The following is a 6,476-nucleotide window of genomic DNA, read 5'->3' on the forward strand; positions in this document are numbered from 1 at the left end:
GTCATTTATTTTAAATGCTGGTTCTCTGTAGGGTTGCTAGATAAATACAGAATACCCAGTGAAACTTGAATTTCTGATAAATGATAAATAATGTTTCTGTATAATTATGTCTCATGTAATATTTTTTAGTATAAATATGTCCCACATAATGCATGGGACATATACTAAAATTTTTTTTTGTTTATTTGAAATCCAAATTTAATTGGGGACCCTAGACTCTCCCTCATCTCTTCCTCAAAGAGTTGAAGAACCTGTAAGTTCAGGTCTGGAGATCATCCAGTCCCACACTTTCACATCCAATAAGAGGAATTAGAAGATCTCTAAAACTTCCCAAGCTGAGCTCCTTGAGTTCTTTGTGATGACCTGGGGTTAACTTCCCAGTGGGGATAGTGAGTTTCCATGCATTTACAAAGGGAAGATGAAATTTTCTTTTTCAAGGTGGAATATGACCTACTATGAATCTGACTGAAACCAGGATAATTGCACTTAACATCCAAATCTACCTTGGGAGTCAAATGTGTATATCCCAGAAGTATTTCAGTGGGACACTGTAGTCACCTTTGCTAAGTGGCCATCAAAGACCCTCAAAACAAAACTCCCTCCAGAATTAAGGAATGTGAGAGTTCTTATTGGCCAAGAACTTGAGTTAAGTGACCACAAAGCTCCCATCACCCTAACATTTGAGCCCTCTGACCCCACTCCTTTCAGATCCTGTGCCTTTCCAGTTTCCATGCTGGTCTGTGGACAGGAGCTGCCCTGTGTGAGTGCAGTATCACTCTACCAGAAACTGGATACTTCAATAGCCATCACTGGACTTGGTAATGGGAGAAACAAAACAGAAAAAGAAGAGTTGATCCTTATTAAGCAAAACCGAGGAAAACCTTTCTGAAAGAAGGAAAGATTTAAACAGATCTAAATGACAAGGGGTCAGCCATGGAAAGATAGAGAAAGAGGAATTGGGGATGTAGCTCATTGGTAAAGTGTGCTTGCCCAGCATTTGCAAGAACCTAGGCTTGTCCCCTAATGCTGGAGGGAAAAAAAAAATCCTGAAAGAAAAGCATTTCAGCACAACCAGTGTAAAGGCCCTGAGGCAGAACAATAGAACATGACTACTTGGTCTGGGTTCCCAGAACTGGGGCTGGCCCAGGAGACTTTGTACGCAAATTGGGAAGAATATAAGCCCCTGTCAGTGAATTGGAGAGAGAGATTTTAACCTGAATCTCAGTGTTATTCCCTGTAACTCCCAGAAAGTCCTAGTAGTGATTGCTAGTCTTCAAAGAAGGCTGCAGTTCTAAACTAAGAAGGACAAGGTTTGTGCTAGGCTGAACTCTTCACTTCCCCTGGACCCCCGGATGACTGGTGGTACAACCACTGAGGAGAGTGGTGCTGACCTGGATATTAGAGTCAGGTGAAGTCCCAGTTCTCACTTGAGTTCTCTGGTGTTGGGAGCTGATTCAGGAGGCATCCTTCCAGGGTGGAGACTGCAAGGCTACTGTCCTAACCCCTTCCTCAGAGAGAGCTCCATGTCCAGGCCCAGCCTGTTGGTCACAGGACACCTCTCTCCAGTGATTTTTTTTTTTTAACCTCAGGGAGGGAGTCCTGACAGAACTTTCACAGAACTTTATCTCTTTGGTTTGTGTGTGTGTGTGTTGCTATTGTTATTTTTTGTTTGTTTTGTTTTGTACTAGGGATTAAACCCAGGGATGCTTAACTACTGAGCCACACCCCCAGCCTTTTTTTATTTTTATATTTTTGGTGATGCTGGGAGTTGAACCAGGACCTTGTGCATACAAGGCAAGCACTCTACAAACTGAGCTATATCCCCAGTCCCCCCTTTTTTATTTTTTATTTTGAGACAGGGTCTCATTGAGTTTCTAAGTGCCTCACTAACTTGCTGAGGCTGGCTTTGAACTCTCTTTCCCCTGCCTCAGCCTACTGATCCCCTGGGATTACAGGTGTCTACCACTGAGTCTGGCCTCTTTGGGTCTTTAAGTGGTTTGTGGCTTCTGAGTGCCCAGTCCTTCAAGGTAACATGACCAGGACAAACTGAGTATAATTCTTCAAATAAGGGTTCACTGGGACCCTCAGCCTGAAAATCCTACCACATTCTATTTTCTGGAAGCCCCCAGAACTTCTCCCTGACTAGACTCCTACTGACTGTCCTTGGACTGGCCTCAGCCTCAAGCTCCACCTCCAGTCTTCCCAAGCCAGGTCCTACCTGCCTCACCCTCAACACTTGCAAATGACTGCCTTTCCTTCCCCAGCAGAACTGTCCTTGGAAGGGGCTCTAGCTCACCTGCCTGCACTACATCTCCTCAGTTTGCAGGATCTTGGGCAACTCAGGAACCTCTGAAATTCTCAGCATATACATCCAAACCATGGGGTTAACAGTATTCCCAGGTTCAAAGAGATAATGCTTATCAAGTGCTTGGTATGGTATCGGACACCAAACATGCTTAACAACAGAGTGAACTATTCTTATGAGATGGACGGTCATCTGTTACCTCTTGGTCCCAGCTCAGACCACTATTACATCCCTTGCACCTGCCCAAGGGTTAGAACTTGAACCCTAGTACCTTGCTGGCCACTGCTGGTTCTCTACTGCCACCTAGTGAGCATGGTGCCCCTTGCACCACAGGCCCATCTCATGAAGGGTCTGGAGACATCTGATTTTTTCCAAAATCATCCTACTTACAGTGCTCAGGGGACAGAATTCTCTTTACTCATCCTCCTTGGGGCTAGAAACCCTCAGTTCCCTCCACAAGATTGTGAGCAGACCCCAGAGCTATTGCCGTCAATGTGGATTGATGCTGCCGAGACCTTTTGTAGAAGCCAAACAGAGCTGGCGCTTGGGAAGCAGAGAAGGCAAGTAGGCAACTCTGTGGTGAGTGAGGCTGCAACAATGCTCCCTCCCTATGCTGCACGAGAGCCTTGAATCCCAGCTCCCTTTGCTTATTACTTGTGTGATCTTGGCAAGTTACTTCACTCCTGTGAGCTTCAGCATCCTCATCGGCAAACTGGGAATAAAGAATAATTACAGAATTGTCATGAGAATTAAATGAAGTAATGAATATAAATCATCTAATGCAGCGCCTGGCAAGTAAATGAAGCTAGAGAATGGCTAGTGCTCCTGTGGATTTCCTGTGAGTGGAAGCAGCTGGAAAGGGCTGGCGGGCAAGCCTGGGAGCTCATGACCACTGGTAAGTGCTGACAAGTTAGTTACTGCCTGTGGAGGAAAGAGACCTCAGAGAGGCCTGATGGTGGAGAGGGAGAGATTAGAGAAGAGAGCAGAAAGAAGGCTGTCCAGGTGGAGCCTAATGAGGAAATCCTGAAGCCTGGGGTCAACTAGAAGACAACAGAGCCTTGTCTTCCACCCCGCAAACACCCAAAAGCAAGAGAAGCAGTGTTGGATAGGCCCCAAATGACTGTAGTTAGGCTCCTTTGCCTCCCTTCTGGTGGGCTATGTTATTTGTAGTGTGTAGCCAGGGCTGGGAATTGGCTCTGTTATGGTTAGTCAAGGCCAGAACACTCAGATTCAGTATACACACACACACACACACACACACACACACACACACTCAAGGTCATAAACATTAACTTGTGAGTATGTGTCCTTTTGTGTAACCTATTGGCACAAATCTTCTTTGTTTGGCCTGCTTATAAAAAAGGCCTATGGGCTAAATAGGGGACTAAAGTGGACCTGGCTGGGGGCTAAAGCTGAGGGTGGAGGCTAGAAACTGTTACCACCTCTGAATAAAGCATGTGTACTATCCTAACTGTGTCTTGCGTCTTCTTCCACCTTCTGGGACCCCAAATCTGTTTCCTGGGTCTGAACCCCTGTGTGACAAGCAGCTACTGTTGGGTTCATTTTTGGCTCCTTCTCAAGAAGGAGCAGGGGAGGGCTCCATCTGTTCCCACTCCAGTAAGAAAGTTGCTGCAGGTGAACCAGCCTCCACCTGACACATGTGCACAGAAGCTGGCTCATGAGTGCATGTGACACAATTCTCAAGGCTGTTCAGGTGGGCAGAGAAAAGCACAAACTATGTGGCCACTTGTGAGTAGTCACTATCAAGAAGAATGGCATCTTCACCTTTGGAGTGGGAAGATACTGGGGGGTCAACCTCAATGTTCGCTGTGCTATCAGATTATACTGGGGCCACCCTGAGTCCTGCCCAGGCTGTGTGTGTGTGTGTGTGTGTTGGGGGGTACTTCTTCTCAGTGGGGGCAGGAGGCAAGGAAAACTCAAGGGAAGAAAGGCTTCCCTGGAGTCTGGAAAGGTAAGCAGGGGTTCGCCAGGTGTGATATGGGAGCACTTCCAGATGGAGGATAAACGGGTATTTGTCCGTCACAACTTGGGGTGAGGATGAGGAGGTGAGGTCAGGAAGAGGCATGGAATGCCCAGTGGGTTTGGGGAACTGAAAGGAGCTCTCCGTGGCTGGAGCTCCAAGGACAAGAAAGGGAGTGGCAATTAAATCACCACTATGTTTTGTTGAGGGCCACAGCCATTCGGCAGTTCCTCTCATATGCAGGACTCAGAAGGGAACAGGCTCTGAGTGCAGCCCTGAGGGCCACACCTGGGGTGATAGCCATGGTCTGCAAGCCTCCCTCTTTGCTCTGTAGCCTTTAAGAGCTAAAGGAGTTAGGAAGATGTTTTCCAATAATACACACCTTAAATACTCTGTGCTGGCCTCCCTTCTGCCTCTGGAGGCACTTTTCCAGCCTTCCCTGTGTAGTGACCAAACCTACAATCCCACAAGGCCTGGTTTCTAAGGACACTTTTGAGATTCCTTTAGTTTTTGTATTTAGGAACAATGACTGTTTGTGATTGAAGACTTTGACTCTGTTTCACTAAGAAGGACATTTGGGTCTCTCATTAACCTGCTCAGTTCTGCCTTCCTACTGGTACACTAAAATACCTGGAAACAGCCCCCAGACTTTAAACAGACGAAAATTTTAACAATCTCAGGCAAAAAAAAAAAAAAAAAAAGAACTCTATGTGTGGAAAGAACAAAGCAATCCTTTGACAAAACTCCTTGTCCCTGCCATGGAGAGTTATTCAATGTCTGCTATCTAAGGTGAGATCTTGTGATTCCAAGAGTAATATTGGGTGTTTTTTCCCCCCAGTATTGGAGGTCTAGTACCATGAGCTACATCCCCTTTTTACTTTTTTAAAACTTTGAGATAGCATCTCACTAAAGTGTCCAGGTTGGCCTTGAACTTGTGATCTTCCTGCCTCAGTCTTTCAAATGGCTGGGATTATAGGAGTGTGCCACTGTGCCCAGTCTCAAGAGTGCTGCTGGGAAAAGGAAAAAGGAAGAGATAGAAAGTGAAATAGGCCAAGGTCAGAGTTATGCTTTGTAATTTCTTATTCACTATGGCTATTGAGGGAAAAAATGTTGGCTAAATCACTTTTTTGATAATTAAAAAACTCAATTCCAGTTTGATTTTAAAAGTGAGGTCTGTGTAGCATTTTATTTTGTTAGGTTAAAAAATAATCCAGTTGATTTGATTATCTTCTGGCAGGGAGAGCCCAGCTATGGGCTTTTTTGGAATTATGGTCATGGGTTGGATAATACCATCATCCCTGGTATTCCATTCTGCTGGAAATCAAACTGAAACCTGGAGACACTGACCATGTGAGGCAGATAATCTGGTTGTCTATCTCTGTATCTCCTCCCTGGAGTTATCTGTCCTTTAGCTTAATTCAGCCAGCCAACTTTTTGGGTCCACACTTGAATGTCCAGTCCTAAAGAGGCAGTAGTGGTCCCCAAGACCAGTGTCATTTGCCCCCAAGGGAAAGGTTCCTTGATGAACCAGTGCCAAGGATGCTGGTTTGGGGGATTAGGGTTGTATTTGATCAAGAGAACTAGCATAACTGAACTGAATAAAGCATATTTACTATCCTAACTGTGAGAAATCCTAGCAGATTTCATTTCACCAGTTAATGTGCCTAGAGATTTGTGCCAGCCCTTTGGGGATCAAGGGGAGGCAGCTCAGCCAGAGTCTCAAGGGATACTGCCTGAGAGCAGCTGGCTATGGGGCCAAGGACTCACATCAGGCTGTTGATGTGATTCTTGATGTTTCTTTGTGTTTCTGGAGAGGGCCAGGTAAGTCTTTGAAATATTTCAGGCAGTATCAACTGTATTGTGGGAAACTAAAGAGTTTTAATAAGGCATCAGAACAGCCCTGGAGTATCAATGGCAGAAAGTACAGTGAGAGAACAACTATGTGAAGGAAAAACCCAAAGGAGAGGCAGGAACTCTGGCCTCAACCATCTCTCCGTTGCCCAGAGTTTCCTTCAAGTCTAAACTTCAGGAGTTTCGCATTTTCTAGAGTGTGTTATTGATCCAATAAGATTGGAAAATACTGAACTAATAAACAGATTTCTTCTTTGTAATTCTTTTAATATCTTTAATATGTTAATGTTCCTTATGAATCTTCAAGAGAAGACAATGGCCAGCAGAGTTTCTCAGACC

The sequence above is a fragment of the Marmota marmota genome, unplaced genomic scaffold (genome assembly GCF_001458135.2).
Source record: "Marmota marmota marmota unplaced genomic scaffold, marMar, whole genome shotgun sequence".
Classification (NCBI taxonomy): domain Eukaryota; kingdom Metazoa; phylum Chordata; class Mammalia; order Rodentia; family Sciuridae; genus Marmota; species Marmota marmota.